Raw genomic sequence first — 12,765 nt, 5'->3', positions numbered from 1 at the left:
GTTGAAACTTGATTAGACATGAATAAATATGAAGGACAAAGCAGTCTTAACTTGGTTTGAGTTAAGGAATTCGTTTTATAGGAGAATCCGAATTCGTGCATAACTCATAAAATAGAGCTTATTTTCGGATTCCTGAAGAATGATTCGGGTTCTTTCTCATAATACAAAGTTTGTTGTTTATTGTTGAAACTTCATCAGAAGTGAAGAAATAAATGAATGCCTATCAACAAATTGACCTTCTGTTGACCTTCGGGGAGGTGAGTATCTTCACTAGACTCACCTGTCTGCTCTTCCTCCTCATTTAGCGTAGCTCCACCCTCTGCCTGTGAATTCTCACAGACTTCAACACTGAGTGGTGAGGCCTCTACAGGCCCCTCCCCTTTTTGCTCCTCACTTCCAATCCAAGCTTTTGGCGGGAAGTTTGAATTTATTGGGTCAACCTCTTCACTTTGTTCACCAACTGCCACCTTTGGTCCTTCTCTTTGTTGGCTTGACTGTGGCTTTACCGTCTTTAATTTGTTGGCAAAAGATTTAGGGCAATCTCTGAAGAGGTGATTTAATTCTCCACAGAGATTACATTTCCTGCCATTTGGACACTCTCCAAAAGTTTGCCCAATTTCTCTGCTCTTCCCACATAACACCTTGGTACAAGCCTCAACCAGGTGCCCATGCTCACCACACTTGCGGCAGAACTTGGGCTGCCCCTGGTAGTGGATGTAACCTCGGTTTTCAAGGTGGCCAGAGTGTCGCCCACCCGCTGCACTGAGCACTCTTCAGCCCTTTTAAATGGTATAACTTTGCACTCCCGCACGCTCCAGCAAGCACCATTCAAGCAACAACTTTGCACTCCAGCTTCGAACATCGGCACAGTCGCAACAAGTAAGGCGACTCTACTCAGAGAAGTCACTCTGCACAGTAAGAAGATTTCTTTTGCACAGACAGAAAGGGCTTCACCCGCAAAGGTAAAGCCTGCCAAAAATAGAAACAACTCATTAGTGCTGCTCTCCACAGAAATCTTTAGTAAAAGGCGAAAGACTTGTACGTTATGAAGAGAAACCAGAGTACGATTATCCGTCACTGCGGGAGCAGGGCATCAGGCTTGTTGGCATAGCCACCTTCCCCATGGTGAGCTTTGCTTGGTTGAGCCGCTTGCTCCCCCCCCCTTGCTCCTCGGCTGACCAAGTAGGAACAATCGGGCCCTATTCGATGGCTGCCTTGTCTTTTACTCTGTGCAAAAGACAAGGCAGCAACAAAAACACCACGAGAATCCCGTATTGAGGCTTTGTTCTGACCGCTCATTCGGTGTCGCGTTTCTTTCAAGCAATTCTCCCGGTTAGCCCACACTCGGCTCGCTCCCATAGCCGTGTTAAAGTCTACTTCGCATTCACTCTCTTTTCTCAGCAGACTCTTGGGATTTTATCTATAAAATGAATTCCTTCACTCAAACTATGTGAAAACTGCTTTGTCCTTAATATTTACCATGTCTAGAAAGATTTAAACAAAAAAAACAACGTTGTACTTTGCAGTAAAAGAAAGAGCAAATCTAAAGTTTCAGGAATCCGAGAATAAGCTTACTTTCATGAGTGCTTCACGATTTCGGATTTTGCTATAAAATGAATTCCTTCACTCAAACTAAATTAAAACTGCTAAACCGCTAATCTGTTATATGTAAGGCAGATGTCAAATTCACCGAAATAGGATCAAAGGGTATTCGGCCAATCGAGCTGTAGCAGCTTCGGTAAAAGAGTATAAGTTGAAGAGTTTGTGAATAAAGGTGTGCGCACACATAGTGTGCTGTACGAAAATAGGCAGGGAGCAATGCCGGCTGGGGTATATGTTCTTGTATGTTGTCTGACTGTTTGATTTGAATGTGTTGTGTAAGTGTCCTGTTGAATGTTACATGTTTGGGCTTTGACACGCTTCACTGTGGTTGTTAACTGTGTGGTGTGTCCTGAAATGTTATATGTTTGGGCTGTGTGACATGCTTAATGCTTGTCAGTAGCTACCCAATTATTCATATATAGCAACTGACAACATAAGAAGTCCGGACATACTTTGATAGTAGTTGTAGAAGTATCCTTATTGATAATAGATCACTAATTCATAGTGATAGAACAGTAGATGAACAGGTGCTTGCACATGTCTCACGAAAATAAAATGTGTGTATCATTGCTGACGGCAGAGCAATACTGCCAAACTTATGAGTTCTTGTGGCAAACTTGATTCAGTGTCTTGACGTGTATACGCTGTTTCGCTGACTTGATTGTCACAAGAAACAAAGTGTGTTTGATAAGATCCGACCATTTTATTACGGGAGGATCAGTATGTATGGATTCTGATGTGACTGATAAACCCAGTCGTATCTTAAGCATAATCTAATACGTGAGACAACGCCCTGGCACACGATAAAAAAAAAAAAAGAGAGAGAGCGGTTTTGTGTCCCCACAGTCCATAATGTAGAAAAGAGAGAAAAAAGCCTTTCTGATTTGGTGTGTGTGCTCATAGTGCAGAGTGTAGAGAAAAGAAAGCCGTTTTGGTGTCACGGGTGTTGTGACTTACACACACACATTTCTAAATTGAGAAAGGATATTATTTTAGAGGAAGCACTAGAGTTTAGATCCCACATTTGTTGATAGGCATTCATTTATTTCTTCACTTCTGATGAAGTTTCAACAATAAACAACAAACTTTGTATTATGAGAAAGAACCAGACTCATTCTTCAGGAATCCGAAAATAAGCTCTATTTTATGAGTTATGCACGAATTCGGATTCTCCTATAAAACGAATTCATTAACTCAAACCAAGTTAAGACTGCTTTGTCCTTCATATTTATTCATGTCTAATCAAGTTTCAACGATAAACAACGTTGTACTTTGTAGAATGAGAAAGAACTTCTTCAGCAATAAGCATCTCTCGACATATGACGAAATACAGATTTTGCTATAAAATTAATTCCTTCTATCAGCCTGACTTAAAACTGTTTGTCCTCCTTATTTATCCACTTCAAATCAAGTTTCAACAATTAAAAAAAATTTGTAGTTTGAGAAAGAACAACTTAATCTTCAGCAATCAGTATAAAAAGAGGTGCAAATGCCAACCAAACATACCTAAAAGGTGGAGCGGAAGTATTCAGCTGCAAGTAGGTGTGAATGTTCGACCATAATTTGTAAAAAGCGGGTAAGAAAAGGTTCGAATGCCCGACTATATATTAACAAAAGCGGGAGGAGAGGTCTTCGGATGAGAGTGGGTGAGAATTTCCAACCATAATCTATAAAATACGGTGAAAAAAAATATGTGAATGCCTCATAGAACACTAAAAGCGGAAGTGTTCGGCTGCAAGAAGGTGTGAATATCCGACTATATTTGGTGAAAAGCAGGTGAAGCAAGGTCTGAATGCCCAACCTTACATCATCAAAAGCGAGATCAGAGGTGTTTGGCTGGAAGTAGGTTTGAATGTCAGATCATAATTTGCAAAAAGCTGATGAGAAAGGGTGAGAATGCCCGACTATACACCATCAAATGCGGTAGCGGAGTTGTTCGGTTGTGAGTAGGTGTGAATCTCCAACCATAATTGCTGAAAAATGTGTTAGAAAAGGTAAAAATGCCGGTCCATACATAATCAAAATCGGGAGAGGTGGTGTTCAGCTGAAAGAAGGTCTAAATGTCCATCAATAATTGCTAGAAAACATGAAAGAAAATTTTCGAAAATCAAACCACACATGATCATAAGTGGGAGAGGAGGTGTTCAGCTGCAAGAAGGTGTGAATGTCCACCCATAATACCTGAAAAATGGGTAAAAAAAAGGTGCGAATGCCCAACCATACATCATCAAAAGCAGGAGTGCATGTGTTCGGCTACAAGAAGGTGTGAACGTCCAACCAAAGTTTGTAAAAAGCAGTTAAGAAAAGGTTCGAATATCCAACCATACATAATCAAAAGCGGGAGCAGAGCTGTTCGACTGCAAGTAGGTGTGAATGTCAGATCATAATTTGCAAAAAGCTGATGAGAAAGGGTGAGAATGCCCAACTATACACCATCAAATGCGGTAGCGGAGTTGTTCGGCTGTGAGTAGGTGTGAATCTCCAACCATAATTGCTGAAAAATGTGTTAGAAAAGGTAAAAATGCCGGTCCATACATAATCAAAATCGGGAGAGGTGGTGTTCAGTTGCAAGAAGGTCTAAATGTCCATCAATAATTGCTAGAAAACATGAAAGAAAATTTTCGAAAATCAAACCACACATGATCATAAGTGGGAGCGGAGTTGTTCGGCTGTGAGTAGGTGTGAATGTCCGACCATAATTGCTGAAAAATGTGTTAGAAAAGGTAAGAATGCCGGTCCATGCATCATCAAAAGCGAGAGAGGTTGTGTTCGGCTGCAAGTAGGTGTGAATGTCCAGCCATAATTACTCACAAACGGGTAAGAAAAGGTAGTATTGCCAGACCATATATGATCAAAACAGGGAGCGGAGGTGGTTCAGCTGCAAGAAGGTTTGAATGTCCGACTAAAGTTCAAATATATTAACAAAAGCGGGAGGAGAGGTCTTCGGATGAGAGTGGTTGAAAATTTCCAACCATAATGTATAAAATGCGGTGAAAAAAAGGTGTGATAGAACACTAAAAGGTGGAGCGGAAGTGTTCGGCTGCAAGAAGGTGTGAATGTCCGACTATATTTGGTGAAAAGCAGGTGAAGCAAGGTCTGAATGCCCAACCTTACATCATCAAAAGCGAGAAAAGAGGTGTTTGGCTGCAAGAAGGCCATAGTTTGCCAAAAGCGGGTAAGGTGCGAATGTCCGACTAAATATCAACAAAATTTGGGGCGGAGGTCTTCGGATGCAAGTGGGTGTGAATGTCCGACTATATTTGGTGAAAAGCAGGTGAAGCAAGGTCTGAATGCCCAACCTTACATCATCAAAAGCGAGATCAGAGGTTTTTGGCTGCAAGAAGGCCATAGTTTGCCAAAAGCGGGTAAGGTGCGAATGACCGACTAAATATCAACAAAAGTGGGGGCGGAGGTCTTCGGATGCAAGTGGGTGTGAATATCCCACCATACAAGTATGGTGGAGAGGAAGCTGTGAATGGCCGACCATAGTAAAAGGCGGGTGAGAGAAGGTGCGAATGTCAAACCATACATAATCAAAACAGGGAGCGGAGGTGTTCTGCTGTAAGAAGGTGTGAATGTCCAACCATAGTTGGTAAAAAGCGGGTAAGAAAAGGTTAAAATACCCGACTGTACACAATCAATAGCGGGAGCGGAGTTGTTCGGCTACTAAAAGGTGTGAAAGTCCGACCATGGTTTGTAAAAAGCGGGTAAGAAAAGGTGCGAATGCCCGACAATGTATGATCAAAAGAGGGAGTGGAGGTTTTCGGCTGCAAGAAGGTCTGAATATCCAACCATAATTTGTAAAAACCGGGGAAGAAAAGGCTCGAAAGCCCGACTATACACCATCAAAAGTGGGAGCGGAGGTGTTCAGCTGCAAGACGGTCTGAATGTCCATCAATAATTGCTAGAAAATGTGAAAGAAAATTTTCGAATATCAAACTGCACATGATCATAAGCGGGAGAGGAGGTGTTCAGCTGCAAGAAGGTGTGAATGTCCGACCATAGATGGTAAAAAGCGGGTAAGAAAAGGTTAAATTACCCGACTGTACACAATCAAAAGAGGGAGCGGAGTTGTTCAGCTAAGAGAAGGTGTGAAAGTCCGACCTTGGTTTGTAAAAAGCGGGTAAGAAAAGGTTCGTATGCCCGAATAAACACCATCAAAAGCGGAAGCGGAGATGTTCGGCTGCAAGATATTGTGAACGTCCGACCAAAGTTTGTAAAAAGCAGTTAAGAAAAGGTTCGAATATCTAACCATACATAATCAAAAGCGGGAGCAGAGCTGTTCGACTGCAAGTAGGTGTGAATGTCAGATCATAATTTGCAAAAAGCTGATGAGAAAGGGTGAGAATGCCCGACTATACACCATCAAATGCGATAGCGGAGTTGTTCGGCTGTGAGTAGGTGTGAATCTCCAACCATAATTGCTGAAAAATGTGTTAGAAAAGGTAAAAATGCCGGTCCATACATCATCAAAATCGGGAGAGGTTGTGTTCAGCTGCAAGAAGGTCTAAATGTCCATCAATAATTGCTAGAAAACATGAAAGAAAATTTTCGAAAATCAAACCACACATGATCATAAGTGGGAGAGGAGGTGTTCAGCTGCAAGACGGTGTGAATGTCCACCCATAATACCTGAAAAATGGGTAAAAAAAAGGTGCGAATGCCCAACCATACATCATAAAAAGCAGGAGTGCATGTGTTCGGCTACAAGAAGGTGTGAACGTCCAACCAAAGTTTGTAAAAAGCAGTTAAGAAAAGGTTCGAATATCATACCAAACATAATCAAAAGCAGGAGCAGAGCTGTTCAACTGCAAGTAGGTGTGAATGTCAGATCATAATTTGCAAAAAGCTGATGAGAAAGGGTGAGAATGCCCGACTATACACCATCAAATGCGGGAGCGGAGTTGTTCGGCTGTGAGTAGGTGTGAATCTCCGACCATAATTGCTGAAAAATGTGTTAGAAAAGGTAAGAATGCCGGTCCATACATCATCAAAAGCGAGAGAGGTTGTGTTCGGCTGCAAGTAGGTGTGACTGTTCGACTAAAGTTTGTAAAAAGTGGGTAAGACAAGGTGCGAATGCCTGACAATGTATGATCAAAAGCGGGAGCGGAGGTGTTCAGCTGCAAGAAGGTCTACATGTCCATCAATAATTGCTAGAAAACATGAAAGAAACTTTTCGAAAATCAAACCGCACATGATCATAAGTGGGATAGGAGGTGTTCAGCTGCAAGGTGTGAATGTCCACCCATAATTCCTGAAAAATGGGCAAAAAAAAGGTGTGAATGCCCAACCATACATCATCAAAAGCAGGAGTGGAAGTGTTTGGCTACAAGAAGGTGTGAACGTCCAACCAAAATATGTAAAAAGAAGTTAAGAAAAGGTTCGAATATCCAACCAAACATAATCAAAAGCGGGAGCAGAGCTGTTCGACTGCAAGTAGGTGTGAATGTCAGATCATAATTTGCAAAAAGCTGATGAGAAAGGGTGAGAATGCCCGACTATACACCATCAAATGCGGTAGCGGAGTTGTTCGGCTGTGAGTAGGTGTGAATCTCCAACCATAATTGCTGAAAAATGTGTTAGAAAAGGTAAAAATGCCGGTCCATACATCATCAAAAGCGAGAGAGGTTGTGTTCGGCTGCAAGTAGGTGTGCATGTCCAGCCATAATTACTCACAAACGGGTAAGAAAAGGTAGTATTGCCAGACCATATATGATCAAAACAGGGAGCGGAGGTGGTTCAGCTGCAAGAAGGTTTGAATGTCCGACTAAAGTTCAAATATATTAAAGAAAGCGGGAGGAGAGGTCTTCGGATGAGAGTGGTTGAAAATTTCCGACCATAATGTATAAAATGCGGTGAAAAAAAGGTGTGATAGAACACTAAAAGGTGGAGCGGAAGTGTTCGGCTGCAAGAAGGTGTGAATGTCCGACTATATTTGGTGAAAAGCAGGTGAAGCAAGGTCTGAATGCCAAACCTTACATCATCAAATGCGAGATCAGAGGTGTTTGGCTGCAAGAAGGCCATAGTTTGCCAAAAGCGGGTAAGGTGCGAAATTTGGGGCAGAGGTCTTCGGATGCAAGTGGGTGTGAATATCCAACCATACAAGTATGGTGGAGAGGAAGCTGTGAATAGCCGACCATAGTTGGTAAAAAGCGGGTAAGAAAAGGTTAAAATACCCGACTGTACACAATCAATAGCGGGAGCGGATGTGTTCGGCTACAAGAAGGTGTGAAAGTCCGACCATGGTTTGTAAAAAGCGGGTAAGAAAAGGTGCGAATGTCCGACAATGTATGATCAAAAGAGAGAGCGGAGGTTTTCGGATACAAGAAGGTTTGAATGTCCCAATATAGTTTGTAAAAAGCGGGTAAGAAATGGTTTGAATGCCCGACTATACACCATCAAAAGCGGGAGCAGAGGTGTTCCGCTGTAAGACGGTGTGAATGTCCGACCATAGTTGGCAAAAAGCGGGTAAGAAAAGGTTAAAATACCCGACTGTACACAATCAATAGCAGGAGCGGAGTTGTTCGGCTACAAGAAGGTGTGAAAGTCCGACCATGGTTTGTAAAAAGCGGGAAGAAAAGGCTCGAAAGCCCGACTATACACCATCAAAAAGAAGGTTTGAATGTCCATCAATAATTGCTTTAAAACAAGAAAGTAAATTTTCGAATATCAAACCGTACATGATCATAAGCGGGAGAGGAGGTGTTCCGCTGTAAGACGGTGTGAATGTCCGACCATAGTTGGTAAAAAGCGGGTAAGAAAAGGTTAAAATACCCGACTGTACACAATCAATAGCGGGAGCGGAGTTGTTCGGCTACTAAAAGGTGTGAAAGTCCGACCCTGGTTTGTAAAAAGCGGGTAAGAAAAGGTTCGAATGCCCGAACATACACCATCAAAAGAGGGAGCGGAGGTGTTCCGCTGTAAGACGGTGTGAATGTCCGTTCATAGTTGGTAAAAAGCGGGTAAGAAAAGGTTAAAATACCCGACTGTACACAATCAAAAGAGGGAGCGGAGTTGTTCAGCTAAGAGAAGGTGTGAACGTCCGACCAAAGTTTGTAAAAAAGCAGTTAAGAAAAGGTTCGAATATCTAACCAAACATAATCAAAAGCGGGAGCAGAGCTGTTCGACTGCAAGTAGGTGTGAATGTCAGAGAATAATTTGCAAAAAGCTGATGAGAAAGGGTGAGAAATCCCGACTATACACCATCAAATGCGGTAGCGGAGTTGTTCGGCTGTGAGTAGGTGTGATTCTCCAACCATAATTGCTGAAAAATGTGTTAGAAAAGGTAAGAATGCCGGTCCATACATCATCAAAAGCGGGAGAGGTGGTGTTCGGCTGCAAGTAGGTGTGAATGTCCATTAATAATTGCTTTAAAACATGAAAGAAATTTTCGAATATCAAACCTTACATGATCATTAGCGGGAGAGGAGGTGTTCAGCTGCAAGAAGATGTGAATATCCACCTATAATTACTGAAAAATGGGTAGGAAAAGATGCGAATGTCCAACCATAAATCATCAAAAGCAGGAGTGGAGTTGTTCAGCTACAAGAAGGTATGAAAGTCCAACCATGGTTTGTAAAAAGCGGGTAAGAGAAGGTTCGAATACCCGAATATATACCATCAAAAGCGGAAGCGGGGGTGTTCAGCTGCAAGAAGGTGTGAACGTCCGACCAAAGTTTGTAAAAAGCAGTTAAGAAAAGGTTTGAATATCCAACCGAACATAATCAAAAGCGGGAGCAGAGCTGTTCGACTGCAAGTAGGTGTAAATGTCAGATCATAATTGCTGAAAAATGTGATAGAAAAGACTAGAATAACGGACAATACATCATCAAAAGCGGGAGAGGTGGTTTTTCGCTTGCAAGTAGGTGTGAATGTCCAGCCATAATTACTCACAAACGGGGGAAGAAAAGGTAGTATTTCCAGACCACACATGATCAAAACAGGGAATGGAGGTGGTTCAGCTGCAAGGTGTGAATGTCTGACTAAAGTTTGTAAAAACCGTGTAAGACAAGGGGCGAATGCCCGACAATGTATGATCAAAAGAGGGAACGGAGGTTTTCGGCTGCAAGGTCTGAATGTCCAACCATAATTTGTAAAAATCGGGGAAGAAAAGGCTCGAAAGCCCGACTATACACCATCAAAAGCGGGAGCAGAGGTGTTCAGGTGCAAGAAGGTCTGAATGTCCGACCAATAATTACTGAAAAATGGGTAAGAAAAGGTGCGAATGCCAAATCATACATCATCAAAAGCAGGAGCGGATGTGTTCGGCTACAAGAAGGTTTGAATGTCCACCCATAGTAAGTAATAGGTGGGTAAGAAAAGGCTCGAATGCCCGACTATACACCATCAAAAGCGGAAGCGGAGGTGTTCTGCTGGAAGACGGTGTGAACGTCCGACCAAAGTTTATAAAAAGCATTAAGAAAATGTTCGAATATCCAACCAAACATAATCAAAAGCGGGAGCAGAGCTGCTCGACTTCAAGTAGGTGTGAATATCAGATCATAACTTGCAAAAAGCTGATGAGAAAGGGTGAGAATGCCCGACTATACACTATCAAATGTGGGAGCGGAGGTGTTCGTCTGTGAGTAGGTGTGAATGTCCGACCATAATTGCTGAAAAATGTGTTAGAAAAGGTAAGAAGGCCGGACCATATATCATCAAAAGCGGGAGAGGTTGTGTTCGGCTGCAAGAAGGTGTGAATGTCCAGCCAAATATTACTCACAAACGGGTAAGAAAAGGTACTATTGCCAGACCATATATGATCAAAACAGGGAGCGGAGGTGGTTCAGCTGCAAGAAGGTTTGAATGTCCGACTAAAGTTTGTAAAAAGCGGGTAAGACAAGGTGTGAATGCCCGACAATGTATGATCAAAAGAGGAGCGGAGGTTTTCGGCTGCAAGAAGGTCTGAATGTCCACCCATAATTACTGAAAAATGGGTAAGAAAAGGTGCGAAAGCCCAACCGCACATGATCATAAGTGGATGAGAAGGTGTTCGACTGCAAGTAGGTGTGAATGTAATCAATGTCTAGATAGATTTCAACAAAAAACAACGTTGTACTTTGCAGTAAAAGAAAGTGCAAATCAAAAGTTTTAGGAATCCGAGAATAAGCTTATTTTCATGAGTTCTGCACGATTTCGGATTTTATGTATAAAATAAATTCATTCACTCAAACCAAGTTAAAACTGCTTTTTCCTTCATATTTATCAATGTCTAGATCGACTTCAACAAAGAACAACATTGTATTTTGCAGTAGAAGAAAGAGCAAAACTGAAGGATCAGGAATCCGAGAATAAGCTTCTTTTCATACGTTCTGCATGATTTGGGATTTTATGTATAAAATGAATTCCTTCACTCAAACTAAGTTAACACTGCTTTGTCCTTCATATGTACCCATTTCTACATATATTTCAAGCATAAACTTCCTCATACTACCCTGAATGAGAAAGAACCACACTTGTGATTAAGCCATACGCCCCTTTTGAGGAGTTCTGCATGATTTGGGATTTTATCTATAAAATCAATTCCTTCACTCAAACTATGTTAAAATGGCTTTTACCTTCATATTTATCAATGTCTCGATAGATTTAAACAAAAAAAAACAACGTTGTACTTTGCAGTAAAAGAAAGAGCCAATCAAAAGTTTTAGGAATCCGAGAATAAGCTTATTTATATGAGTTCTGCACGATTTCGGATTTTATGTATAAAATGAATTAATTCACTCAAACCAAGTTAAAACTGCTTTTTCCTTCATATTTATCAATGTCTAGATCGACTTCAACAAAGAACAACATTGTATTTTGCAGTAGAAGAAAGAGCAACACTGAAAGATCAGGAATCCGAAAATAAGCTTATTTTCTTATGGGCAAGTGGGAACTGCTTTGTCCTTCATATTTATCAATGTGTAGATGGATTTCAACTTCTTCTACTGCAAAGTCCAATGTTTTTCTTTGTTGAAGTCGATCTAGACATTGATGAATATGGAAGGACAAAGCAGTTTTAACTTGGTTTGAGCAAAGCAATTCATTTTATAGCAAAATCCGAAATCGTGCAGAACTCATGAAAGCAGGCTTATACTCGGATTCCTGAAACTTTAGATTTGCTCTTTCTTTTACTGCAAAGTACAACGTTGTTTTTTTTGTTTAAATATTTCTAGACATGGAAAATATGAAGGACAAATCAGTTTTAACATAGTTTGAGTGAAGTAATGCATTTTATAAGCAAAATCCCAAATCATGCAGAACTCACGAAATGCTTTTTCTCGCTTTTCACTGCTTTTTACAAACTTTGGTCGGACGTTCACACCTTCTTGCATCCGAACACCTCCGCTTCCGCTTTTGATGATGTATATTCGGGCATTTGAACCTTTTTTTACCCGCTTTTTACAAACCATTGTCGGACTTTCACACCTTCTTGCAGCCGAACACCACCTCTCCCGCTTTTGATGATGTATGGTCCAGTATTCTTACCTTTTCTAACACATTTTTCAGCAATTATGGTCGGACATTCACATCTACTCACAGCTGGACACCTCCGCTCCCGCTTTTGATCATACAATGTCGGGACATCGCTCCTTGTCTTACCAGCTTTTTACAAACTTTAGTCGAACATTCACACCTTCTTGCAGCTGAACACCTCCGCTCCCGCTTTTGATGATGTATAGTCGGGCTTTCGAGCCTTTTCTTACCCGGTTTTTACAAATTATGGTTGGACATTCAGACCTTGCAGCCGAACACCTCCGCTCTCTCTTTTGATCATACATTGTTGGGCATTCGCACCTTGTCTTACCCGCTTTTTACAAACTATAGTCAGACATTAACACCTTGCAGCTGAACCTCCGCTCCCTGTTTTGATCATGTATGGTCTGGCAATACTACCTTTTCTTCCCCCGTTTGTGAGTAATTATGGCTGGACATTCACACCTACTTGCAGTCGAACAGCTCTGCTCCCGCTTTTGATCATGTTTGGTTGGATATTCGAACCTTTTCTTAACTGCTTTTTACAAACCATGGTCGGACTTTCACACCTTCTTGTAGCCGAACAACTCCGCTCCCGCTATTGATTGTGTACAGTCGGGTATTTTAACCTTTTCTTACCCGCTTTTTACCAACTATGGTCGGACATTCACACCGTCTTACAGCGGAACACCTCCGCTCCCGCTTTTT

General features: G+C 41.6%; 1 non-coding gene across 1 annotated transcript; it reads right to left on the bottom strand.

The window, feature by feature from the left end:
- Positions 1 to 951: 951 nt before the first annotated feature.
- On the bottom strand, positions 952 to 1,065 carry LOC140276350 (U5 spliceosomal RNA). The gene has a single exon (XR_011908951.1). It is a non-coding gene; the product is annotated as a U5 spliceosomal RNA (small nuclear RNA).
- Between the last annotated feature and the right edge of the window lie 11,700 nt (positions 1,066 to 12,765).

The sequence above is a fragment of the Leuresthes tenuis genome, unplaced genomic scaffold (assembly GCF_036924035.1).
Source record: "Leuresthes tenuis unplaced genomic scaffold, fLeuTen1.0.hap1 SCAF_18, whole genome shotgun sequence".
NCBI classification, from domain to species: Eukaryota; Metazoa; Chordata; class Actinopteri; order Atheriniformes; family Atherinopsidae; genus Leuresthes; species Leuresthes tenuis.
This window is presented reverse-complemented; position numbering and strand designations above follow the sequence as displayed.